Below are 27,004 nucleotides of genomic sequence, written 5' to 3'. Positions count from 1 at the left end.
ATTAATTATGCAAGGACCTAAGAAGATCATCAAAAAATGAACAATGGCCTAGCCAGGGCAGTTATCAAGGTGATTGAGTGAACCACTGTCCATACAAGGGGAAGAAGCTTTCCATCACCTTTCCCACTTCTGCAATCTAGCCTTTAACTACCTTTAACTCACGAATGAGCTCTGACTTATAGCTCAAGACAAAAAGGATGATTATTTTTATTTTATGATGAGGAAACTTAGACTCAATAAGAATAATTATTTATTCAAATTTATACTGTCACTATGAATTAAATAATAGATTTTAAATTTTATGTATTTATATCTAATAATATATGTCATACTTATAGAATTAAGGTACTTGAGACTTGTTCTTGATACTATGAAGTGCCATATAAGTGCTCTTGCACACTTAATCAGATACACACATATATACAAAAATATTCTAAACCACTTATAAACATCAGCCTTTTTACTTCAGAAGGTATTTCTATTATTATTCACATTTTAGCTTTCTAATATTTCTGTTTTAAAAGTTTGTAAATCTGTAACCAATCATTTAACATATATTTTTACTCTAAAATGTTAATAGTGCCAAGTGTTTTTTTTAAAGCATTCATTCTTTGGATTTTGTACATAGTTCATGGTTTATTAAAATGCTATCAAGTTCATTGCTTGTTGGAAGGATCATATTAGATTTTGACTTGAAATTTACATATATCACATTTTCTCTTATTTTATTTTGTTTTCATTTTACTTGAAAGTGAAAATGTTCAATATCTAAGGCACACCATGTACTCAGCAGTAACCTGCACAACTATATTTGGTCTACCTCTGTTGTTCATGTGATTTGCTTATTCACACTTCTCACAAATGCATGGCTTTAAACAAGAATTTGAAGTCACTTGTGCATTATTGTTTTTTTCTTTTTTAAAAAATCTTGATTACAAATATGATTGTGATTAGGTTTCAGTCATGTAAAGAACACCTCCCTTCACCACTGCAACATTCCCACCACCAATGTCCCAAATCTCCCTCCATCCCACTCCACCCCCACCTGTACTCCAGACAGGCTTTCCAGTTCCCTATTCATTCACATGATTATGGTAGTTGTCTGTGTAGTTATTTCTATAAATGCACTCACCACTCTGTGGTGAGCTTCATGAAGTGAGCTGGAAGTTCCAGCTTAAAACCCATAGATGAGTGAGACTATTCTGCATCTCTCTTTCCCCCCCTTGACTTATTTCACTCAGCATAATAGATTCCATGTACATCTATGTATAGAAAAATTTCATGACTTCATCTCTCCTGATGGCTGCATAATATTCCATTATGTATATGTACCACAGTTTCTTTAGCCATTCGTCTGTTGAAGGGCATCTTGGTTGTTTCCAGAGCCTGGCTATTGTGAACAGTGTTGCATAAATATAGGTGTGAGGAAGGGGTTTTTGTGTTGTATTCTTGTATTCTTAGGGTATATCCCTAGAAGTGGAATAGCTGGATCAAATGAGAGCTCGATTTCCAGATATTGGAGGAATCTCCATATTGCTTTCCATAGAAGTTGGACTAGATGGCATTCCCACCAGCAGTGGATAAGAGTTCCTTTCTCTCCATATCCCCACCAGCACTGATTGTTCTCATTCTTTGTGATGTGTGCCAATCTCTGTGGTGTGAGATGGTATCTCATCATTGTTTTGATTTGCATCTTCCTGATGATTAGTGATGAGGAGCATTTTTTCATGTGCCTTTTGGCCATTTGTATTTCTTTTTTTTTTATCAAAGTGTCATTATTGTTAATATATATTAGACCTATGTAGGCAGCAGTGGTTTTATAGGAATCTTAGGTAAACTTTTAAAGGAAAATGTTGAAATATTTTTGGATAAAACTGAATTTATGTTTATAATATTTTCTGAAGAAGACACGATGGCTTTTATTAGGGTCACGAATACCTATGGAGTACACATTTGTGTCCTTGGACATATTTAGATGAAGGAAAGTAAAGAAATAAAGAAAGAAAGAAAGAAAGAAAGAAAGAAAGAAAGAAAGAAAGAAAGAAAGAAAGAAAGAAAGAAAGAAAGAAAGAAAGAAAGAAAGAAAGAAAGAAAGAAAGAAAGAAAGAAAGAAAGAAAGAAAGAAAGAAAGAAGAAAGAAAGAAAAAAGAAAGAAAGAAAGAAAGAAAGAAAGAAAGAAAGAAAGAAAGAAAGAAAGAAAGAAAGAAAGAAAGAAAGAAAGAAAGAAAGAAAGAAAGAAAGAAAAAGAAAGAAAGAAAGAGAGAGAGAGAGAGAAAGAAAGGAAGGAAGAAAGAGAGAGAGAGAGAGAAAGAAAGGAAGGAAGGAAGGAAGGAAGGAAGGAAGGAAGGAAGGAAGGAAGGAAGGAAGGAAGGAAGGAAGGAAGGAAGGAAGGAAGGAAGGAAGGAAGGAAGGAAGGAAGGAAGAGAAAGAAAGAAAGAAAATTAAAGTGAAAGTCATGAATTATGTAAACTTAATTTGAAGTTTTTCTAAATCCCCTCAACACTCTTCTAAGGCACATAATTTAGTTTAAAAATAAGTCACTCTCCATGTTTTTTTATTTTTATTGTAATATTATGCTTTACCAATTTATTAATAATAGTGTCATTTCAGGCATTAAATATTCAAACACCAATATCACTACTAGTATCACCTCTGTTTACCAGTATCCTTAATCTTGTACCCACCATGATAGCCTGCATCCATGTAAGCACAAATTTACTTCATATCATTAAAACACAAAGGTTAATGAAATTATCAAAACTTAGATAAGCACAGGACAATTTTAAAAGATTGTTATATTTCTTTATGGTGTTACTAGTCACTGAGGAGTTACTGGTTTGTGATTGGCTCTAGTTGTGTTTCCAGTGTTAGTGTGTAGATTTATTGAACTTGATATAGTTATGTAACCTTTTCATCTGATTTCTTGTGATACTACTGAATAACACTCCTTTAAGATATCCAGGACTTATAGATATAAAAAAATTTGGTGGTTGTAAGTTTGATAAGGTTAAGTCAAAGAGCTTGAACATTTCTCTTGGAGCTTATAGAGGTGACATTAAACTATGGTAATTCATACAGAAAGGGAATCTGTACTTCCTCTTTTCTGAGAATGCCACAGAGCCTAGACCAGGCTCCTTGGGAATATTAGTGGCCATTATTTCCTTTTTATGTTAATGTATTTTTAAAATTAAATAATTTTTTGTGGGGCCGGCGAGATAGCATAGAGATAAGGCATTTGCATTGCATACAGAAGGCAATGGTTCAAATCCCAGCATCCGATATGGAGTGATTTCTGAGCATAGAGCCAGGAGTATTCCCTGAGTGCTGCTGGGTGTGACCCAAAGAACCCAAAATAATAATAATAATAATAATAATAATAAATAATAAATAATAATAATAAATTTTTTTTTGTTTTTCAAAAAGATCCACTCATTTCACTTCATCATCTAGTCATGATCACTTGAATCTTTTGAATATCTCTTTTGGTTATCTATCCTCAGGATATTAAAAAAATTTATCCAAAAAGATGTGTGCATACCACTATTCATTGAAGCACTCATTATAATAGCTATGGAGTCAATTGATTTGGAAAAAATCTCGATGTCAAACAACAGATAAGTGGTTCATGAAAATGTAGTAAATGAATACAATGGAATACTACATAGCTGTTAGAAATGAAAAAAAATGCAATTTGGTTCAACATGGATGTAACTAGAAGATAATATGTTAAATGAAGTAAGGTAGAAGAAGGATAATACATAATATCACTTATATGTGATATTTAGTATAACTCCATGAAAAATGCAATGCTTTACATGGGAGTTATCATAAACATCCTTGACTTCAGCGTATACTGAAGAGAAGAAAAGAAACTGAATAAAGGAGGAGAAACACAAATATGAAAGGAGAGGGGCCAGGGGCCAAAGAATCTCAGGAACAATGGTGGAGATTTAAAAAAAAAAAGATAAAACTAAATATCCAAGTAGTGTTAAAAACAATGTAATCAGTAGACCAAACTAACAATCTAAACTATAATTGGGCCTGTAATACTGGCTGGTTGGGAAACAAAGGTTAATAGTATTGTATAAACTCTGGAAACATAGTGGAGGGAGATGGATAATGTTTGTTGAGTTGCCCTGAACCATTGCAGTCTCAAACCCAACAATGAAGGACTTTGTAAGTCACAATGTTGTTAATAAAATAATTTTTTTTTAAATCTAAAGAATTTTTTGTTTCACAACAAGACTTACTCATTTCATTTCATCTTGTCTTAGGTCAGGAACACCTGATTCGTCTGAATCCTGAGTCATAATACCAGAAATAAAACAATAAAAGTTACCTTATCATTGAAAACAAAAATGATGAAATCATTTTCAATTATTTTGCAAAGTGTGACACCCTTGTTGTAGGAGTTTGAGCTCCTACTTCTTGCAGAAATGAGTCCATCAATTATAACTTTTATCACCTATGATATTAATGTCATCTCACCAGAACAAATTTAAATTATTATTTAAAACTTCAACAGATTTTCAAATCAAAAATTTATCTCTTCTGGATTTTGCTTCTTCTTTTGTTTCTATAGATCTATTAGAGTTCTTTAGTTTCTCTCTGTCATAAATAGTATTATATAATTTCTATGTTACTTAGCATTTATGGATTTGTGTAACTAAAGAACCTATTTCCCTATCTTGATGCTTTATGGATATTTGAGAATGTATTCAGCATATGTAAAATATTTTTTATAAATAGAAAGTAGATTTCTCGGAGCTAGAAAGATAATATGGTCAGTAGCTGCTTACTTACATGTGGCCAAGCTGAATTGAGTCTAAAAAGCCATATATGTCTTCCCTTCAGTATCATAGGCATGATCCCTGAGTAGGAGAAATAGATACCAAGTCTATGTCAGAGAAGTATGATTATTATGCATCAAGCATTGTTTACTCAAAATCTTAAAAGCTCTTCCTAAAATTTTATTTCACATTGACTCCCTAGTTTTATCTGTATTATTTGTATAAATGAGTATATTTTCAGTTTACACAGTTTACAACTTTTATCATAATATTAATATATGTCATACAATTCCTGAAAAAGTATAAGAAACTATGAATATTAATTTAAATTGCTTATAGTCATTCAATTTATATTTTTCTATTTCTTATTAAATTCAGAGTTCTTGTAAGATATTCTTATAACGAACTTAATATCCTGATGTATAGATATGGTAAAATTCTCATTAGATTTGTTAATCATTGTTCATTGTTCATGACTCTATTTTTTTTTTTGTGAAAAACATAATGAATATATTAGAAAATATGTCAAGCCCATATCTAACCATTACTCAAGAGTAATCCTTGGATAGGATATATGTTCAGTTAAATGATAATACACTTGACAAAGCTTCAAATAAATAATGATATTTTTGTTGCACCTATGCTTTTATACATGCTGTAAATTAATTTTTATTCATAAATATAATGGTCTTTTAATATTTGACAAAAATAATAGAATTAGATTTCATGAGTAATATAGGAAAGAAGATTTAAATCTAACTACATTGATGTTTTTGTGGAGCTGAGATTTAAATATATACAATAGTTTTCTGTGATATTACTAGGTTACTTTTTATTTCTTTGATTTGAGTTTTTACCTATTTTTATTAGTATAATTTGATTTAAGTTTACTAATTTTTCATAATAAAGTAAACAAACCAATTTTATTGTATATAAAAGTAAGGCAGGGAATTACATCAGTTTTCTTAAAGCATAAAAACTAAGATGACATAATTATACTGTCTATTAAAAAATAGAAAAATCAAGTAGAATCATTGTTGTACCGAACAGGAAAAAATATTGCATTTGGGGTTTGGAGTGATAGAACAGCAAGTGGGGTGTTTGCTTGTGGCAAACTTGGGTTCAATTCCCTATCATCCCATAATGTTCCTTAAGCCCACAGGAGTGATTTCTGAGCACAGAAACAGAGTAACTCTGAGCACACCCAGGTGTGGCTCAAAACCAAAAATAAAAACACTAAAAAAAATTGCTTTTGATACTGAAAATACTTCAGGATATTATCCTAATATATTTTGGAAATAATTTTGACCTTGAAAAAACCAAATAACTTAATGTTTAAGATCCTAGGCTTCTCTCTTCACTGCAACCATAATTTTTTTTTTTTTTTTTTGGTTTCTGGGTCACACCCAGCAACGCTCAGGGGGTTACTCCTGGCTCTGTGTTCAGAAATCAACCCTGGCAGGCTCGAGGGGCCATATGGAATGCCACGGGTCTAACCACCATCCATCTGCTTGGCAAGGCAAACACCCTACAACTGTGCTATCTCTCCAGTTCCTGCAACCATAATTTTGTCTTAATTTATGACATAAAATGTGAATTTGTATTAATTATTCTTAGCTATCTGATTTGTGTAACCAGTGATCTATAAATAGAAACTATAGCTTTGAATTATTCAAATATAATTCTTAAGAAATCATCTATGTTTCAATATATTTTCTGGTCTTTGAAATTATATGAAGCAAACATGTTTTGGCTACAGAGACTGTAGTATAGGCAATGTGAAGTTTCCTCATATAATGCAGCCTGCAACATGAATATCCCAGCTAAACCACAAGCTCATAAGAAAGTCGCACAGTTGTTTGTTATATACTAGTATTTTGCACATATTTGTTATATAGTTATATTATAGTATAAATTGTAGTATTTTTTAATTGAGTTAAAGTTGGTAAGTTTTCACTTCCAGTAGTTTCAGCTAAATCAGAACTAACGTACGTGGTGAAACTTCAAGAAAAACGAAGTGCTATGGCCTCCCAATGCTTACCACAGGCTGTGTTCTTTACACGGACTGTATAGAAAGAGGAGATACAGTAAATGTACCTCTTATACACCTCAACCCAGGCCCTTTGTCTGGTCTGTATTGTGAATGGGGGGGACAAAAAAAAAGAAAAGAAAATGAAGTGCTAGATTCAGCAAAGTATTATGAAAATAAAATCATCATACTAGAAGTCTTAATTTCATATTTCATTTATTCAATTTTATTTTTATTAATTGCTAACAACTTAACATTTAAGAAGCATCCTGAACATTTACTTCAATGCAACAACAATTTATTAGATTTGTAGAGAAGATGCCTTCTCCAGATAGAACCAGATCATTCACCTTTACCCCATTACTCACCTACTACATTTTCCACATTTCATTCCTTTTATGGGAATGGCTATAAAATGTGTATTTTAGATAATTTTTGAAAATAAAAATAATATACCTATCAAAGATGTCTAGAGAAAATTAGGTTCTGATTAATGGTATGTATTAAATGAATCACTTAATAGAAGCTACTAACATGTTTCACATGAAAAAATTTGAAAGAATTATACTGAATCCTTCAAATATTCCTGAATTTGTGTTGCATCTGTGCGATCATTCTTACAACAATCTAAAATAACAGAGTAATATTTCTTAAAAATCAGGTGAGTTTTCATTATTCCTTACTTGAAGCATCATCTTGGTTAATGTGAAAAGAAGAAATAAATTGATAATTGCATGTTTACTTATATAAGTTGGTCCAGATAACTCATTAAATTGAAAGAATTTAAATTACTTTAGCTCAGCAGTTACTTAATTGGAGTACAGAGAATGTGCTTTGTAAATTAAAACAATCTTACAATAATAAACTATTACATTTTTATATTATATGACAGCATAAATTCATTTTTATTAAGTAATTTTATTTTCAACAAAACCTGTCAATATGTATATTTAAATTTAAAAGAAATAGTGCAATTCTAAAATGAAAAAAGTCACATCAAACCTAATATACTTGATTTTCATCTACTTATTTAAAGACTGCCTCCTAATTCAATTGCTGCTTTAAGCATAAAAATTATCGAAGCGGGGCCGGGCGGTGGCGCTAAAGGTAAGGTGCGCCTGCCTTGCCTGCGGTAGCCTTGGACGGACCGTGGTTCGATCCCCCGGTGTCCCATATGGTCCCCCAAGCCAGGAGCAACTTCTGAGCGCATAGCCAGGAGTAACCCCTGAGCGTTACCGGGTGTGGCCCAAAAACAAAAAAAAAAAAAAAAAAAAAAAAGATTATCGAAGCAACAGAAATTCCTCAAAAAATGATAAATAGAAATTCCATATCATATGACCTAGATACAACCTAGTAATACCACTCCCTAGAATATCCTAAGGTCTAAACACACACACACACACACACACACACACACACACACACAATGCAGCAAAGCTTTCTGTACTCCTATGTTCATTGCAACACTATTCACAATAGCTAGAATAAGAAACAACCCCTGTGCCCAGGAATAGATGAGTGGATAAACAAAACTATAGCACATATACCCAATGGAATACTATGTAGTTTTTAGAAAAAATGAAGTTATAAAATTTGCTTAGACATGGTGAATATGGAGAGTACAGAGATGAGGATCAGGAGGTCCAGTCAATGCAGGAAAGCTTGCAAAGAAAAGCTGGGAAGTGCAGTTAGCTTAGAGAAGGTGCCAATATAACAAAGCTAGTTGGAAATGATCACCCTGGGCAAGAAACAGGTGCTAAAAAGAGATAAAGTGATATGTACGATACCCCTTCATTAATAATATAACAAAGCACAGTCTTAAAAGCAGAGAGACAGACAGACAGACAGACAGACAGACAGACAGACAGACAGAGACAGAAAAAGGCAGAGGGGGACAGAGGGATAGTGAGACAGAGGCAGAGGAAGACAAAGGGACAGAGAAACTTAGAGACATAAAGAGACAGAGAGACAGAGGAATGAAATAGTGGCAGGTAGGGAAGAGGGCGGGGGGGAGGAGTGGAAGTGGAGATATTGGTGATGGAAAATGTCTACTTGTGAAGAGTATTGGTATTATATGACTAACATTCAATGGCGCGAAACTTTGTAACTGTGTATCTCATAGTGCTTCAAATAAATTATTTATAAAAATGGAATATTGAGACAATGTCAGCCAATTTTAATATATCCATATTAAATAACAGACTTCTAAACATTATCTCTGATTTTCACCATTGGTGGAAGGAAGTTGAAAATGGTGTTGCTATTGGTGTTAGAATATTATATGCCTCAAAAGAGAAAAGAGCTGGAAGTTACAGCTCACCTCATGAAGCTCACCGCAAACAGGGATGAGTTTAGTTAGAGAAATAACTACCTTTTGAACTATCCTAATAATGAGACTGTACGAGGGAAATAGAAAGCCTGTCTAGAGTACAAGCGGGGGTTGGGTGGGGAGGAGGGAGATTTGGGACATTGGTGATGCGAATGCACTGGTGATGGGTGGTGTTCTTTACATGACTGAAACCCAAATACAATCATGTATGTAATAAGGTTGGTTAAATTAAAAAAAAAGAATATTATATGCCTGAAACTATTATAAAAAGCTCTGTAAATCATGGCGTTTAATAAAAACATAAATTAAATTTAAAAAACATATATAGAGATTTAATCACTTTCAATCACATCATTGATAAAAATAGAGAAAAGACTATTACCAACTCATCAATCTAAATTTAGGATTTTTAAGACTTTCAGGACTTAAATGTCATATTTAAGTCTTAAATCCTTTTTATTTAAAAATATTTTATTAATGTTTGGTTGACATATTTACAGTAAGATTAAAAATATATTAGTGTATAAAATGTCTGCATCTCCCCCCCACTAATTGCCTATAACCCTCCATTAATGTCCAAATATTATCTCATATCTGGTCATTATCCATCTACTCTTTCCCTCATGCTAATCAATCAGTTTTGTAATCCAATTCCAAGGGTTTGTAATTGTTTGACAACTGTTATTGTCATTATAGAGAATATTGCTTATTTCCTTATTTCATCTCGCTATATTACACAGCTCAGTGAGATGATCCATATTTATCAATGTTTTTTCTCAGATTTATCCATTTAATATGTTATGGACAAAATGCAGTGAATTACTTTGTCAAGACCAACAAAGTACAAGCAACAATTCAGAATGTGAGGCATTGAATATTTATATAGATGTATTTTACAGAAAAATTATTTTAAAAATGCATAAGAAGGTATATAGGAGTGGAAGTTATTTGATGCTCAATAACACAAATTTTAAAATCAGCGACACATTTAAAAGCCTTTTCATATGGGACATTCTTATTATTTTTCCTTTTTTAATTGAATTCTGAACTGAAATGTTTTGGAATCTAGATATTTTACATTTTTCTTGGAGTTACTCAGCCAATTTGTTCCATTTTAGAAGGGTCCCATTTTTCTCTGAGTCAAATAAAAAATATAAATATTTAAGAAATTTGAGGCTTAAGAAGATCCATAATCTGAGTGATGTTTGAAAGTGACTTTCCCAGTAATTTAAAAATTGAAGTGGGAAGGGACTGTGGCTTCTTTTCCTAGAATAAAAAGTAAATTTGGGGAAAATTCTAAGTAAATATCTTATCAGTATAACATCAAAAAAAAGATAGTTTTGAAATGTTCAAATAGTACGTTCTCTTTTAACTTAATATGTTAAGTTAATATATATCTTTTAATTTATAATGAAATAAAGCAGAACCTTATTTTTGCTTTCGAGAATTGAGCTTCTAATCTCTCCTGGTTTTATTTTATTTATCCTTTTTTTCCTCTCTCCTCTTCCATTTTCTTATATTACTTTCTTCAAGTCAGTCTTCATTCCTGAAAATTTGATACTGTTAAAGCACATGCTTTGGCTGATATCTACAAAGAGAATAGATATTAAGCCAGGGATATCTATTATACTTTCATTCTCTTCTTCAGTTCAATTTCTGTAAATCTCATGTTATTTTAGAAAACAATGATCAAATACCTCTGTTGAAATTAATATAGCTGAGCAAGAGTTTAGGATTAGGGATATATATTTTACATGTACGAAGCCTCAAATTCTACCTATAATACCACAGGCACTCCTTAACCACTGATGGTTATAGCACCAAAGAACCCTAAGAAGCTTAAGATGTGATCTTGGTGGCTCCCAGCATTGCTAGAGCAAGCAGCAGCAATGTATTTAGTCACTTTCATTGAACCATGAAGGTTGCCTATCTGAAGCTGGCCTCTGGCCCTCTACACATTACTTGGAAGATCTAATGAAATTGCATGATTCTGTTTAAATAAGAAAATTATGATGAATCTGCTCTCAGTTCATCAACTTGCTGATAATATTTACTTATTATTTTAAGTGTTGATGACACTTTTTGAAATATTACTAATTTGTAAAATAAGGTCAAAAGCTCTCATATCAGTTTAAAAGTCATCTTTAAATAATTAGATGCCAATCGCTACACATTTTTAACTTCTCCCTCCCCACTTATCGCTACAATTTTTTTAAATTTATTTAAACACCTTGATTACATACATGATTGTGTTTGGGTTTCAGTCATGTAAAGAACACCACCCATTACCAGTGCAACATTCCCATCACCAATGTCCCAAGTCTCCCTCCTCCCCACCCGACCCCTGCCTGTACTCTAGACAGGCTCTCCATTTTTCTCATACATTCTCGTTATTAGGACAGTTCAAAATGTAGTGATTTCCCTAACTAAACTCATCACTCTTTGTGGTGAGCTTCCTGAGGTGAGCTGGAACTTCCAGCTCTTTTCTCTTTTGTGTCTGAAAATTATTATTACAAGGGTGTCTTTCATTTTTCTTAAAACCCATAGATGAGTGAGACCATTCTGTGTTTTTCTCTCTCTCTCTGACTTATTTCACTCAGCATAATAGATTCCGTGTACATCCATGTATAGGAAAATTTCATGACTTCATCTCTCCTGAAAGCTGCATAATATTCCATTGTGTATATGTACCACAGTTTCTTTAGCCATTCGTCTGTTGAAGGGCATCTTGGTTGTTTCCAGAGTCTTGCTATGGTAAATAGTGCTGCAATGAATATAGGTGTAAGGAAGGGGTTTTTGTATTGTATTTTTGTGTTCCTAGGGTATATTCCTAGGAGTGGTACAGCTGGATCGTATGGGAGCTCGATTTCCAGTTTTTGGAGGAATCTCCATATCGCTTTCCATAAAGGTTGAACTAGACGGCATTCCCACCAGCAGTGGATAAGAGTTCCTTTCTCTCCACATCCCCACCAACACTGTTCATTTTTTCTCCCCATTTTTTGATGGGGTTAGATGTTTTTTTCTTGTAAAGTTCTGTCAGTGCCTTGTATATTTTGGAGATTAGCCCCTTATCTGATGGGTATTGGGTGAATAGTTTCTCCCACTCAGTGGGTGGCTCTTATATCCTGGGCACTATTTCCTTTGAGGTGCAGAAGCTTCTCAGCTTAATATATTCCCATCTGTTAATCTCTGCTTTCACTTGCTTGGAGAGTGCAGTTTCCTCCTTGAATATGCCTGTAATGTCCTGGAGTGTTTTGCCTATGTGCTGTTCTATATATCTTATGGTTTTGGGGCTGATATGGAGGTCTTTAATCCATTTGAATTTTACCTTCGTACATGATGTTAGCTGGGGGTCTAAGTTCAATTTTTTGCAAGAGGCTATCCAATTGTGCCAACACCACTTGTTGAAGAGGCTTTCCCTGCTACATTTAGGATTTCCGCTCCTTTATCAAAAATTAGGTGATTGTGTGTCTGGGGAACATTTTCTGAGTATTCAAGCCTATTCCACTGATCTGAGGACCTGTTCTTATTCCAATACCATGCTGTTTTGATAACTATTGCTTTGTAGTACAGTTTAAAGATGGGGAAAGTAATTCCTCCCATATTCTTTTTCCCAATGATTGCTTTAGCTATTCGAGGGTGTTTATTGTTCCAAATAAATTTCAAAAGTGTCTGATCCACTTCTTTGAAGAATGTCATGGGTATCTTTAGAGGGATGGCATTAAATCTGTATAATGCCTTGGGGAGTATTGCCATTTTGATGATGTTAATCCTGCCAATCCATGAGCAGGGTATGCGTTTCCATTTCCGTGTGTCCTCTCTTATTTCTTGGAGCAGAGTTTTATAGTTTTCTTTGTATAGGTCCTTCACATATTTAGTCAAGTTGATTCCAAGATATTTGAGTTTGTGTGGCACTATTGTGAATGGGGTTGTTTTCTTAATGTCCATTTCATCCTTATTACTATTGGTATATAGAAAGGCCATTGATTTTTGTGTGTTAATTTTGTAGCCTGCCACCTTGCTATATGAGTCTATTGTTTCTAGAAGCTTTTTGATAGAGTCTTTAGGGTTTTCTAAGTAGAGTATCATGTCATCTGCAAACAGTGAGAGCTTGACTTCTTCCTTTCCTGTCTGGATTCCCTTGATATCCTTTTCTTGCCTAATCGCTATAGCGAGTACTTCCAGTGCTATGTTGAATAGGAGTGGTGAGAGAGGACAGCCTTGTCTTGTGCAAGAATTTAGAGGGAAGGCTTTTAGTTTTTTTCCATTAAGGATAATATTTGCCACTGGCTTGTGGTAGATGGCCTTCACTATATTGAGAAAGGTTCCCTCTATTCCCATCTTCCTGAGAGTTTTGATCAAGAATGGGTGTTGGACCTTATCAAATGCTTTCTCTGCATCTATTGATATGATCATGTGGTTTTTATTTTTCTTGTTATTGATGTTGTGTTTGCCAGTGGTCTATCAATCTTGTTTATTTTTTCAAAGAACCAACTTTTGCTTTCGTTGATCTTTCGGATTGTTTTTTGAGTTTCCACTTTGTTGATTTCTGCTCTCAGCTTTGTTATTTCCTTCTGTCTTCCTATTCTTGGGTCCTTTTGTTGAGCATTTTCTAGTTCTATTAGCTGTGTCATTAAGCTACTCAGGTAAGCTCCTTCTTCCTTCCTGATGTGTGCTTGCAAAGCTATAAATTTTCCTCTCAGTACTGCTTTTGCTGTGTCCCATAATTTCTGATAGTTTGTGTCTTTATTGTCATTTGTTTCCAGGAACGTTTTGATTTCCTCCTTGATTTCATCTCGGACCCACTGGTTATTGAGCATGAGGCTGTTTAACTTCCAGGTGTTAAAGTGTTTCTTCTGAGTCCCTTTGGAGTTCACAAATAATTTCAGAGCCTTGTGGTCAGCGAAGGTAGTCTGCAAAATTTCTATCCTCTTGATCTTATGGAGGTATGGTTTATGTGCCAGCATGTAGTCTATCCTGGAGAATGTCCCATGTACATTGGAGAAGAATGTGTATCCAGGTTTCTGGGGATGGAGTGTCCTATATATATCCACTAGGCCTCTTTCTTCCATTTCTCTCCTCAGGTCTAGTATATTCTTGTTGGGTTTCAGTCTGGTTGACCTACCCAGTGTTGACAAAGCCGTGTTAAGGTCCCCCACAATTATTGTGTTGTTGTTGATATTATTTTTCAGATTTGTCAACAGTTGTATTAAATATTTTGCTGGCCCCTCATTCGGTGCATATATGTTTAGGAGAGTGAATTCTTCCTGCTCTACGTACCCCCTGATTAATATAAAATGTCCATCTTTGTCCTTTACAACCTTCCTGAGTATAAAGTTTGCATTATCTGATATTAGTATGGCCACTCCAGCTTTTTTATGGGTGTTGTTTGCTTGGATAATTTTCTCCAGCCTTTTATTTTGAGTCTATGTTTGTTCTGACTATTCAGGTGCGTTTCTTGTAGGCAGCAGAAGGTTGGATTGAGTTTTTTGATCCATTTAGCCACTCTGTGTCTCTTAACTGGTGCATTTAGTCCATTGACGTTGAGAGAAAGAATTGTCCTGGGATTTAACGCCATCTTTATTTCGAAATTTGGTGTGTCTTTTGGGTAGTCTTGTCTTAGATTAGGTCTTTCAGTTTTTCTCTTAAGACTGGTTTTGTGTCTGTGAAGTTTCTGAGCTGTTTTTTCGTCTGTGAAACCATGTATTCTTCCGTCAAACCGGAAAGTGAGTTTTGCTGGGTATAGTATTCTGGGTGAAGCATTCATTTCATTCAGTCTTGTCACAATATCCCACCACTGCTTTCTGGCATTGAGTGTTTCTGTGACAGGTCTGCTGTAAATCTCGGGGAAGCTTGCTTGAACGTGATTTCCCCTTTTGATCTTGCTGTTTTCAGAATTCTGTCTCTATCTGTGGGATTTGTCATTGTGACTAGGATGTGTCTTGGGGTGGTTTTTCTGGGGTCTCTTTTGGTTGGTACTCTTCGGGCATGCAGGATTTGATCACATATATTCTTTAGCTCTGGAAGTTTCTCTTTAATGATGTTCTTGACCGTTCATTCTTCCTGGAAATTTTCTTCCTGGGTCTCTGGGACTCCAATGATTCTTAAGTTGTTTCTGTTGATCTTAGCATAGACTTCTATTTTCATCTGTTCCCATTCTTTGACTAATTTTTCCATTGTCTGCTCATTTGCTTTAAGTTTTTTGTCCAATCTCTCCTGCTGTATGGAATTGTTATGTATCTCATCTTCCACAGCACCAAGTCTATTCTCAGCTTCTGATACCCTGTCCCAGAGCTTATCCATTTTGTCATTCACTTCGTTTACTGACTTTTTCAGTCCTGTTAGTTGACATGTTATTTCAGTTTGGAGTTTTGTGATTTCTGTCTTCATATTTTCTTGGTTCTTATTAGTGTTCTGTTCAACTCGATCCATGGTTTCTTGGAGTTCTTTGAACATCTTCCATATTGCTACTCTAAAGTCCTTATCTGAGAGGTTCATTAGTTGGTTGGTCATTATCTGGTCCTCAGAATTGTCATCTTCATTCTCTATGTCTGATGCTGGCCTGCGTTGTTTCCCCATTGTCACACTTGTATTGTGGGTTTTTCTACATGTTGTGGTGGTATTCATTGGCTATATGATGCAGGCAGCACACTCCTCTGGCTCCTCCCTTTCTGGATGGGCTGACTTGTCTCTAAGGGAGGGGAGTCCTCCGTGGATGAAGCCTCACACTGGGTCAAATCTTAGGCCCGAGCATGCAACAGAGAAGACAGTCTGGAGAGAAATGTTTGCTTCTGTGTTATAGCGCCGTTCTTAGAGTGTGATTTTTCCTTCTTGTTGCAATGGTGTTCTTTCCTTAGAAAGAGTGCATGGCCGCGTAGTGAAGTGGAGCGGCCGTACTTCGCTGGAGCCTCTTTTTGCCCCACTCGCAAGAGTTTCATGCAAGAGGACAGTAGACAGACATATACAGGTCACACTCACAGTTTTTCACAGTTGGGCCCCACTGGGCAGGCGTACTTTTGTGTATTTTCCCTGCCTGATGTCACACACAGGGAGCCGGCTTTTGCAAAGGCTTGCCGTTTTTCATGCTCTGGAGTCCCTCACTGAAAATGGCCTCTGGGCGAGCGAGTTTTCTGGAGCCTCTTTTTGCCCCACTCGCAAGAGTTTCACGCAAGAGGACAGTAGACAGACATATACAGGTCGCACTCACAGTTTTTCACAGTTGGGCCCCACTGGGCAGGCGTACTTTTGTGGATTTTCCCCGCCTGGTGTCACACACAGGGAGCCGGCTTTTGCAAAGGCCCACACTACAGTTCTATCGCTACAATTTTTAAGTGATCTGTTTTTTAAAGTTGCTTGTTCATAATATTTTCCAAATAATATTGAATTATTCAATAATTCTTAAAATTTTGAAATAGAATAGAACTTTAAAATAGTTCTTAAAATTTGTATTGATAGTTCAGTATTTCATTCATAAGGCTATTTAATTTTTATTTCTGAGAGACTGATCAAAGTTTTATTCTACCATTTTAGAAATGTAAGTGTGGGCACATAGTCTAAGTTGTTTTTGTGAAGATGTTCGAATAAATAAAGTTAATTGCATTTGGAGATTAAATATCTATACTAGTGGTAGTTTCTGATAATTACATATTTTATTTTTTCCTATTTTGATTATCACAGAAAACTAGATACTTAAATATGATATATCAAATTACAAGTTATATTTATGCAAAATCCTGGTAAAACACTTGTAATTTTTGTCTATATTTAAACAAGAATTTAAATAATAACAGGAAATTAACTAATGCAAATTTTAGACATAATAAGAAAAGTAGTGTTTAAAAAGGGAAAAATAAAAACTACATTGTGAAATAGAGGACTATGTAGAACAAGACAGTACCTTACAATATCTAAGACTAAATAGTAATAAATCATTGTTTTGCTATTTGATGCAACATTATTGTGAGGGGAATTAGTTATATGTTATTTTTGGATGAATTAATATTTTTCCCAGAAATGATCCTCTTTTTATAACTTCATTTATGAAGTTTTCAAATAAAATGAAAAAATGTTAATATAGGTTTCAGCTAAAGGTATCTAAGAATATTCTGAATATTGCTGAGGATATATTTATCTAAAATACTTTCTTTATCTTTTTCAAATCTTTCTACCCTACCCACCGCTGTGGGTGTCTGAAAAGAAGCAGAACTCAGCAAATGATAATCATGAATGCTATTAGACTAGGAATAAGTACCAAGGAAGAAAAGGTTTTATAAAATATATTGTTAATATATTAAAAATATACTCGTGTAGAATTAAAAATTTTGAGAAGTTACCATGAGTAGATGATGATTGAAGTAAGTAAAAGAGGGGATAATTTTAATATAATTAAAATGCGTAATGTGAAATTGTTATTTATTAACTATAAATTGTAATAATTATTATTTTTTTTTTGGTTTTTGGGCCACACCCAGTAACGCTCAGGGGTTACTCCTGGCTATGTGCTCAGAAGTTGCTCCTGGCTTGGGGGACTATATGGGACACCGGGGGATCGAACCGCGGTCCGTCCAAGGTTAGCGCAGGCAAGGCAGGCACCTTACCTTTAGCGCCACCGCCCAGCCCCTGTAATAATTATTTTAATTTGAAAATAGCATTATGCCCATCTATCGGTCTATCTACTTAATCCAATATCTCTATGAAGTTCCAAATCCTTCCAGGTTTTATTCTTTTCTCAGTCTTTTTGGGAAGGTACTTGAAAAAAGTTCAAAGGAAACAATTGTATTGTGTTAATTGGGTCAACCTGTGCATGGGGTTTTTATTGTTTACTTGGCTAGGAAATGGGAAAATTAACATATTAATGAAGACATCACACTCTTATAGTTTTGTTAGGGCAAAGGCATTCCAATTTTAGCTGTTTATTCGAACATAACTGTATTGTATATTTTGTGTAAAATCTGGCAAGTGTAGTTATTACCTTAGGGTGATTCACTTTAAATGGAATGGCAGATGGTACATTGTGATATATTGATGGAATCTAAAATATTTTGCCTTATTCTCATCATGATCACCATTATTGATTGTACTTTTAAACTTGTCTGATCCAGAGTCATTTTTCATATTTTTAAATCTGTGATGCATCTTTTACTGCTATTATCTGAAAGACTTCCCAATTTGAATGATCATTTAGAGTACTCTGTGAACCCTTATTTATCTCCAAACCTGGGTGATTCACCAGCTCCTTAAACAAAACAATGAGAGCTTGTAACATACTGCGTCAAGTCTAATTTCTTTAGTTTAAATCCAAGAAATGTGTCCCAGAGAGGTTAATAAGTGAGGTTAGGACTGAAGAAGTAGGAAAAAAGTATCGAAGACTTGGATGTTTTAAAATTGCCTTTTAATTTTATAACCCTTTTCTCTACTACTTCAATCTTGCATATAAACTTCTCATTTGTAAATTTATATTTATATTATTTGTATAAGCAGCCATATTATTTTCTCTTTTTAAGAGGTATCATGTTTCAAACTATTGTATATAATCAGTAAATAATTAGCTAGAACAGGTATGTATATTTATTTGCAAATAATATTTATGATTGCCTGAAAGCTTGGGTTAGATAGGGCTTTGAAACTTCAGAAAAGCATCCCATTTCCAATGAAGAGATGTCTACCTTATCAGTATACTATTGCAATAGTACATCGTGAGTTTATGAATAATGAATGATGAACTAAAAGATATACACTCTAATCAAAAATGTACATGAAAAAGTTGTCTATACTCTTAAGATGGTTTAAACTTAAAATGTAAAAGAATTTAATTATGTGCAAAGTGTGCCTTAGGCTATTAATGCAACTAATGGCTAGAAGATTATGGCTTTAATTCTTTTTTCTCTAGTGCTAATTCCTATTCTAGATAATTGAATATTAATTAATAAAATAGGCTTGTATAAAATAACACTTTGTTTTATTAACACTTTATTTTATTAATTAATAGAATAGGCTTGTATAAAATTACACTTTGTATTTTTAATCCCTCTCACAATTCCTTTTGTGATGTTGTAAGTTTAGCCAGAAAATCTACTTCTACTGATTGAGGTCCAGTCTATTCATGAAACATGGTGCCAGGTTAAGAAATAGCATTACTGGAAACAAGAGAGACTATGGGAATGTATCTTTAAAACAATCATCTTGTCTGCAAGGAGACAAATAGTGTTTTTATTTATACAGAAAGAGGACAGGGAAATACATTTTTAGAAAAGTGGATTGAAGATCAATGAGTGCTAGAATGCACAATAAATTCCCTTCTTGTCTAGTCATGAAAATACAGTCTCTCTTGTCTGAAAACATTCAAAATGTGAGTTAGGCTTTGCAGTTATGGGCAGTTATGTAAGGACAACTGACCCTCCCCGGAAGAGTTACTGTAATACAGCTCTTAATTTTTCTTGGGCTGGATTCAGAACGAGAAATCATTAATAATGACTGATGGGTGATATGAATTCAACCTAGAATAAATGGAATGGAGAAAACTCTAAATATATTACAAAAAGCATTTGACACATCCCCCAGGATACTCAAACTAATTATTCCCCCAAATATAGTGGGCTAGTATTGTTAATAATTTGAGTACTATTTAATCCTCATTTATTGAGAAAAGTGAAAAATATAATGTAGTATTCAAAAATGACATTCATTAATTTGAGAATTTTTATGGAAAGAACAAGTAATCTGATATCCTCTCTTACACTCCTATCTACCTTGAATTATAGATTGAGCAATAATTTTTTTTAGCATTTATTATTTAGTAGAATCAAATTTAATTCTCTCCTGTGGAGTTATTTGTAATACAATTTCAAGACAGCTATGTAGTACAACTCCTCTAGTTCCCTTTAATGCAAAGATATCCTGTAGTGTTTTCACATTCCCAGTAATTTTATAAGTAGTGTGCAATTAGAGATCATGTCCCAGAGAAAAGATAAAAGTTTAAGCTTGAATGAACCTATTGACTACCATTTTAGATTTCAGTTGAGAAAGAATTATAAATTAGTCTGTGTCATAACTAGCTTGTCTGTGTGGATTTTTGTTTTGTATTAGCACCGAGGATTTTTTCCTAATTGTTTTATGTTTCTGGATTTAAAACCTAGACCTTCTTCTATGAGTTGGAGACAGGAGAACAACAATGAAATACAGTTTCTGAAATAACACCCAGGTTCTAAATCATGGCTTGTTTAATGCTTCTAATCATCATGTGGCAATATGCCAATCAATTTTGTATTTAGTATAAAAATTTATTTTAATCATATATTCAATAGAGCCTTTGTCCTTATCTGTTCAAATTTTACCATCATCATGTACTAGGTTGAGTAGAGGGTAGATTTTAATTTTCCCATGTAAATGAGGTATATGTTACAAATAGATTGCATAGAAAATACCTGTGGAGAATATATTAGTCCAGAAATAAATTGGATATTACTGAAATTATTACTAATGATTTATTTGAAGCTAATGAGGCATAGATATCCTAGAAAGAGTAATTAATTAACTGAAACCTTAAACGTAGGATATAAATGGCCCATAAAAGTCATATTTATGCAAATATTCTCAACTTAGTCAACTATATATTGCCAGGCACTCAATTTGTTCCCAGTAATATTCATGTACTTGGGACACTTCAGCAACAAGACACAAGTCCTTGTCCTCAAGGAGGTTACAATTTAAGAATTACTAACAAGTCCTGAGTAATAGCACAGTGATAAGGTGTTTGCCTTGCACAGGGACAACCCAGGACAGACCTGGGTTCAATCCCCAGCATCCCATATGGTTCCCCAAGCCTGCCAGGACTGATTTCTGAGCACGGAGCCAGGAGAAGCCCTTGAGCGCTTCCAGGTGTGACCCAAAAACCAAAAAATATAAAAGAACTACTAACAAAATGACAATTCTCCTTACCCTTCCAAGTGTAGTGATATGTTATAGGTAAATATGAGTATTAGGGGAAAAGTGCAAAATTATGAAACTCTTGATTTTGAGTGCATGGTAAAGTTACTTAGGAAGAAGGCAATGACCAAAAAGAAATAAATATCTTTACTAACACCCCTCTATTGGTGAGGTACCCCAGAGACATCAGACACCACAAATATGGGCCCGGAGAGATAGTACAGCTTGCAAGCAGCCGATCCAGGACCAAAGGTGGTTGGTTCGAATCCCAGTGTCCCATATGGTCCCCCGTGCCTGCCAGGAGCTATTTCTGAGCAGACAGCCAGGAGTAACCCCTGAGCACCGCCAGGTGTGGCTCTAAAACCAAAAAAAGAAAATAAAAATAAAAGAAAAAGAAACCACAAATATAACAGAAGTTAGATTAAATTTTTTATCTCTGTGACCAAAGAGGGGGCACAAGCAGTAAGGCATTCTGCCTTACCCATACTAGCCTAGGCAGACCACTGTTCAATTCCCTTGTGTCCCATTTGGTTCCCCAAGTCAGGAGCAATTTTTGAGCACATAGCCAGAAATAACCCCTGAGCATCACCGGGTGTGGCCCAAAATATAAAAATAACAACAACAACAACAACAACAACAACAACTGTAGTATTAAGTAATAAAGAGGCCCTTTAGATGGGCTTGGATGTTGGTGGATGGAGATGGAGGCCTTTCTCCTCTAGCCCAGGCCATGTGGCTTTAATCCCCATCAGCCTCCGGGTCTGCAAGTTCAAGTGAGCAGAGGGTAGAAAATTCACATGCAGTCATGCTTCCAGAGAGATAATCTTTATTTGCCCTGGTCAACATTTTAGGTCTATATCATAACCATTTATGCTGGATTCCTATTCAGCCCTGCATTGTACCTTGTCCCTTAAAGATCTCCTGCTTCCTCCTCCATCCTGCATCCATCCAAATCCCCTTTTTACCCCTGAGGCCAAACCTTTTGTAACCTTCCCAAGACCCCTCCCAGAACTGGGAGGATCTTTCTTGTAGGTAAGGTTACACAGGAAGAATGGGGGGATAGGGCTATATCTCCTCCCCTTTCTTAAATAAAAACAAAAGAACAAGGAATACAAAGAATAAATAAAAACCAAAGAGCGGGAATACAAAGAATAACTTATGCTCTTTTGTTTTAATTTTTAAGAAAGGGGGCAGATGTAACCCCACCCCGAATTTTTCGTGTAACCTTACCTACAAGAAAGACTCTCCCATTTCTGGGAGGGGTCTTTTAGGTTACAAAAGGTTTGGCCTAAGGGGCAAAGGGGATTTGCATGAGTGCAGGATGGAGGATGAAGCAAAAGGAGGATTGAAGGCTGAAAGACAAGTTAGAAGGCAGGGCTGAATAGGGATCCAGTGTAAATGGTTATGATATAGGCCACAAAAGTTGGCTAGGCCATGAATAAAGATGATATTTCCTGAAGCCTGCCTGTGAGTGGGTTTTCTCCTTGCTGCCATCCTGAACTGGTAGACCCACCAGCTGGTGGGGGTTGGAGACACGTGGTGTTTGTAGAAACTCAAAGACTTATTTTTTGATGGACTGTCACATCCTTAATACAGTTATACACTGTTATAACTGAAGAGAGGAAAAATTTATTTCAACTTTTGAGAATGTTTCTATAGCTTTTTTTAAGGATAATAAAACACTGGTGGTGGGATACCCCTGATTCAATGCCACTATGTACCAAAAATATTACTGTGAAATATTTGCAATACACATTCACAATAAAAATTATTTACAAAAAAAGAGAATGATACAGGATTCATTTAAATAACAACAATACGTTTAGAGGTATTTATTATATTTATAGCAATAATACTACTACTAGGAACATTTGTGTAGTACATCTTGATATTGGAACATATCACTTGCAGCAAATGAATATTTATGGAAACACAGGAATATTAATGCATTGTGAAAAATGGCCTGGTCAAGGGGTCTGCCTTTATAAATATATGTATACTAGCATTGTAGAAAATGGCCTGGTCAAAGGGTCTGTTTTTATAAATATATATATACTAGTATAATATACCAATATTACCTCAACATTATAGAGAGCCCCTAAACTCATTGAAGTGTATCTAAACTGTCAATTTTGATAGAAGTTAATATGGAAAAGTTTGTAAATATCTTTATATAAAAACCTTTATAAAAAACAGTTTGATAATGCAACAATAGAGGACACTCTCTAGATGCCTTACTTTGTGGAACTGAATGCTACTACTGATAAATATAATTTTGCATGATATTTTACAATTGTTATTTTATCAATTTTTACATAGTTTATTAAGATTGTCCCTCAAAATAATTTTGTTTATATTTTAAGTAAAATAATCTATTTCAGTGCTCTGAATAACTTTCTCCAGGAGCCTTTCTAATGTTTACATTTTAATTTTATCAAAAGAAAACAATTAGAGTTTTTTTAGGGTTAATTTATTGACCTGGCATGTTCCACTAGGCTGGAGCAACATAACATAGGTTACGATTCGTACTTTGCATAAAGCTGACCAAGGTTTGACCCCACTCTACTTATCTTCACCTGAGCAGCACCAGTAGTGATCACTGAATACAAAGTCAGGGGTAAATCCTAAGAATGACTTTGTGTAACCCCCCCCCCCCAAGAAAACCCCCCCCAAACTGAAACATTAAACAAAGTAAATATTTCATAAAAAGAAAACCTTGATAAAACTGGAATAATAATAATTATAAAACATTATTCTGTAATAACCTTATGTAAAGAGTGTGTGAATCCAGGCTTCTACTTGGTTTACAGATACTTTATCTTCATGAGAATCTTAAATATAACAAAAAATGTAATATACACAAGTATCATTTACTACCAGTTATATCATTTTTAAACTTCATTATGGACTGAGACTTAGTCCATCCACAAAACAATAATTTTTTGAGTTTCTAAAAACATGATTCAAATTGAAAATTTATTCAATACTGAAATACATGATGTTTATTAATCAAAGTACATGATGCTGTATACATGTTTTAAATATATGCAAGCTCAGCAGTTCATAAAGGAAAGTAGTAACTGAATAATGATACATTGGTGACACTGACCTCTATTTTATTTAAAAACTTATAAAGATATAAGGAAAGAAAAAGAAATATTTTTTGACATAGGGACAGTTGTATGAGTAATCATTGTTCTGCAGGTGGGTATGTGCAGCAACTGTACTTTAATACCATAAACTCAATCAGTTTCTGTAGTGGTATTATATAAGCTATAATTTTAATAATTACCAAATTTTTAATAATTACCACATTTTTTAATTTTTAATTTTTAAATGTTTAATGATTACCAAAATTTTAAAAATTACCAAATTATAGTTATAGGATTCAATAGTAGTAAGGAGGGAGAAAGGGATATATGCTTGGGAGCAGGGATGAAGGGAGAACAACACTAGGGGTGATGGATATTCCCCTGATTCAATGTTAATATGTACCTAAAATACTACTGTGAAAGAGATGTAAGTCATTATGATCAAAAAAATTGTGTTTTATTTAGAAATGTTCTTTGACTTACATGTATTATTATATTATATTAATTATATGTTATGTTACTATATTATGTTATGTCAGTTTACCTCAATATGTTAATCAATTTTGTCTCTTGAATAAATTCTTACAATAAAAAGTCAATCCCAACTTAAGTTAATATACATAAGACATGAATTTACAGAGTAGAAGTGAAAAGTAAATGTAATTTTGAAAAAATAGTATTATCAATACATATATTTGATCAAAAGTTGGAATATAAAACTGGGTTAAAATCAGCAAGCCTGTGTTTTTTGTTTTGAAAAACAATAATTAAGTCAACTTATGTCTCAATTATGTGGGTTCCTGAATTGATTGGTATCTCCTTTGGATTTTGTCCATGTGAAATCGTCATTGAGGCCTTCCAGAAAGAAGAAGTAATGCAACTGAAAAGACTGCCTAGCTCGTTTCACTTTGGGATCCTATTGATTATGGCAGTAACTTACTGCCAAGAGTAATGCAGAATGACACACAAAATAGAACCTAGAGTTCAATTGGCTTTGTTTTTCTCATTTCCAGAGTGCTATGTTCTAACAAATTTAAAGGTTCTTCAATTTATAAATTCCAACCCCGAAGCAAAGTGAATCAAAGCACTCCTGGCATTCGAATCTCTATGCCTTCAGAATGATTTATTGTGTTTGAATTTTTATTGTGATTCTACTGGGTGAAATGGGTAGCTGGGTAAAGTGAGTGTTTTCATGTGTTCCAAGCAGTCCTGAGCATGTGCCAAGAAGTTCTAAAGTTGATTGAAAATTATTATTGCTCCATTAAGAAATCTCTCGATTTCTGAATATTCAACACAACCATATGATTAATTTGTGCCTCCTCAACTCTACATGACTGCTTTCCAAATTCTCTTTAATTTTAATACATTTATATTATAATTAGTGTAATTTAACTATTTTAAAGAGTGTGTGCAATAAATGTTCATAAATGTTTGAGGTAGCATTAATTTTTGGGTTTTTTCCTAATGGTAACTTCCTCGCCTCTAATCCTTTTAGTTCAACATTAAACAGGTACAGTGATTCTCATAAATAATTATGTGAAATGATTGAAAGAAGTGCTTAAATAGCATTCTCTAGAGAGGTTAGTATATTTACTAGAAAGTCTACTGAGTGTTTTCAGTAAAAAAAAAAAAGACAGGATGTGAACTTTACTACTATGAATCGGGGACCTTTAAATTAGTGCAGTATTAAAGATTTAGCTCTTTCAGAAGATATTATCTATAAGAGAGTTGGAAAAAAGGGCAATAAAATGAAGGATTAAGTCAGTCCTCTTAAATTCATTTGCCTGTATAAAAGTCCTTTCCATCTGGTTAAGTGAAGACAAATGAATGAAGATCCACAGTGTTCTTACTTAATCAGCTTAATCATCTTGAAAAAATGAGGCAGTTAGTCTACCTATTAGGCAAAAAAAGAGTCTAAATGACATTGCAAGGTTTTTTATGATACCTAGGTTAAAAAGTTGTATATATTGAAAGAGATTCAAAATGACAACATAGGTATCTAACATACATATAATACTTACTTAGAAATAGCACTTAGTATTTTTAATAATTTCAAACACCGTCAACAATCAGACAGAAAAGTATTTAACCAAAAAGCAAAGTGTAGTGATGTGCGTTTTGTATAGTTTTCTTGTATGTATTATTCCTCTTATTTCTTATTCAAAAGAAATATCTAAATATAAGCATAAATATATAGGTAGATTCATATTCAAAAATATATGACAATACCTGAAAAATCATGTGCTCTGCCATCATCTAGGAAACTCTAAATAGTTCAAGTATAATTTGCTTTTTGTAAATTTCATATGGTGATAATGAAAAAATAAAACTGGATTTGACCCACCAGGTGCTTGCCTTGAAAGCAGCAAACCAGGGTTTAATCCTTGGCAGCCATATGGTTCCCCTAAGCCAACCAGAAGAATTTCTGAACACAGAGTCAGAAGTAACTTCTGAGAAGTTCTAGGAGTGGCACAAAACCAAGAAAGAAAATAAATACAAATTGCCAAGATTTATTGATGTAGTGACTGATGACATAGGAATATCTACATATCATGCTTTTATTATTTGTTACAGAAATTAAAAATCTGGTCAGTAGTCATCATTTTAGTCAAAGAGTATCAAGATTAGACTGGAGTGATAGTATAGCTAGAAGGGTTTTTGCCTTGTATGTGGCCCACCCCATTTGTTTTTATCCCTGACATCCCCTATAGTTCCCCCAGCCTTCTAGGAGTAATTTCTGAGTGCAAAGCCAGAACTAACCCCTGAGCACTACAGGGTGTGGCCCAAAAACTAACAAATAAAATGAAGTATCAAGACAACAGGAAATATATCATTAAGA

The 27,004-nt window shown here is 34.0% G+C and overlaps 1 protein-coding gene and 1 non-coding gene across 2 annotated transcripts in view; both read left to right on the top strand.

The window, feature by feature from the left end:
• Positions 1-27,004, top strand: part of LINGO2 (leucine rich repeat and Ig domain containing 2) — a 1,160,605-nt gene that overhangs the window by 607,953 nt on the left and 525,648 nt on the right. The window lies entirely within an intron of this gene.
• Positions 6,815-6,948, top strand: LOC126031386 (small nucleolar RNA SNORA51). Its single transcript, XR_007503289.1, has one exon. It is a non-coding gene; the product is annotated as a small nucleolar RNA SNORA51 (small nucleolar RNA).

Source organism: Suncus etruscus, chromosome 1, assembly GCF_024139225.1.
Source record: "Suncus etruscus isolate mSunEtr1 chromosome 1, mSunEtr1.pri.cur, whole genome shotgun sequence".
NCBI lineage: Eukaryota > Metazoa > Chordata > Mammalia > Eulipotyphla > Soricidae > Suncus > Suncus etruscus.
The sequence above is the reverse complement of the archived record's forward strand: the minus strand, read 5'-3'. Positions and strand labels throughout refer to the sequence as shown.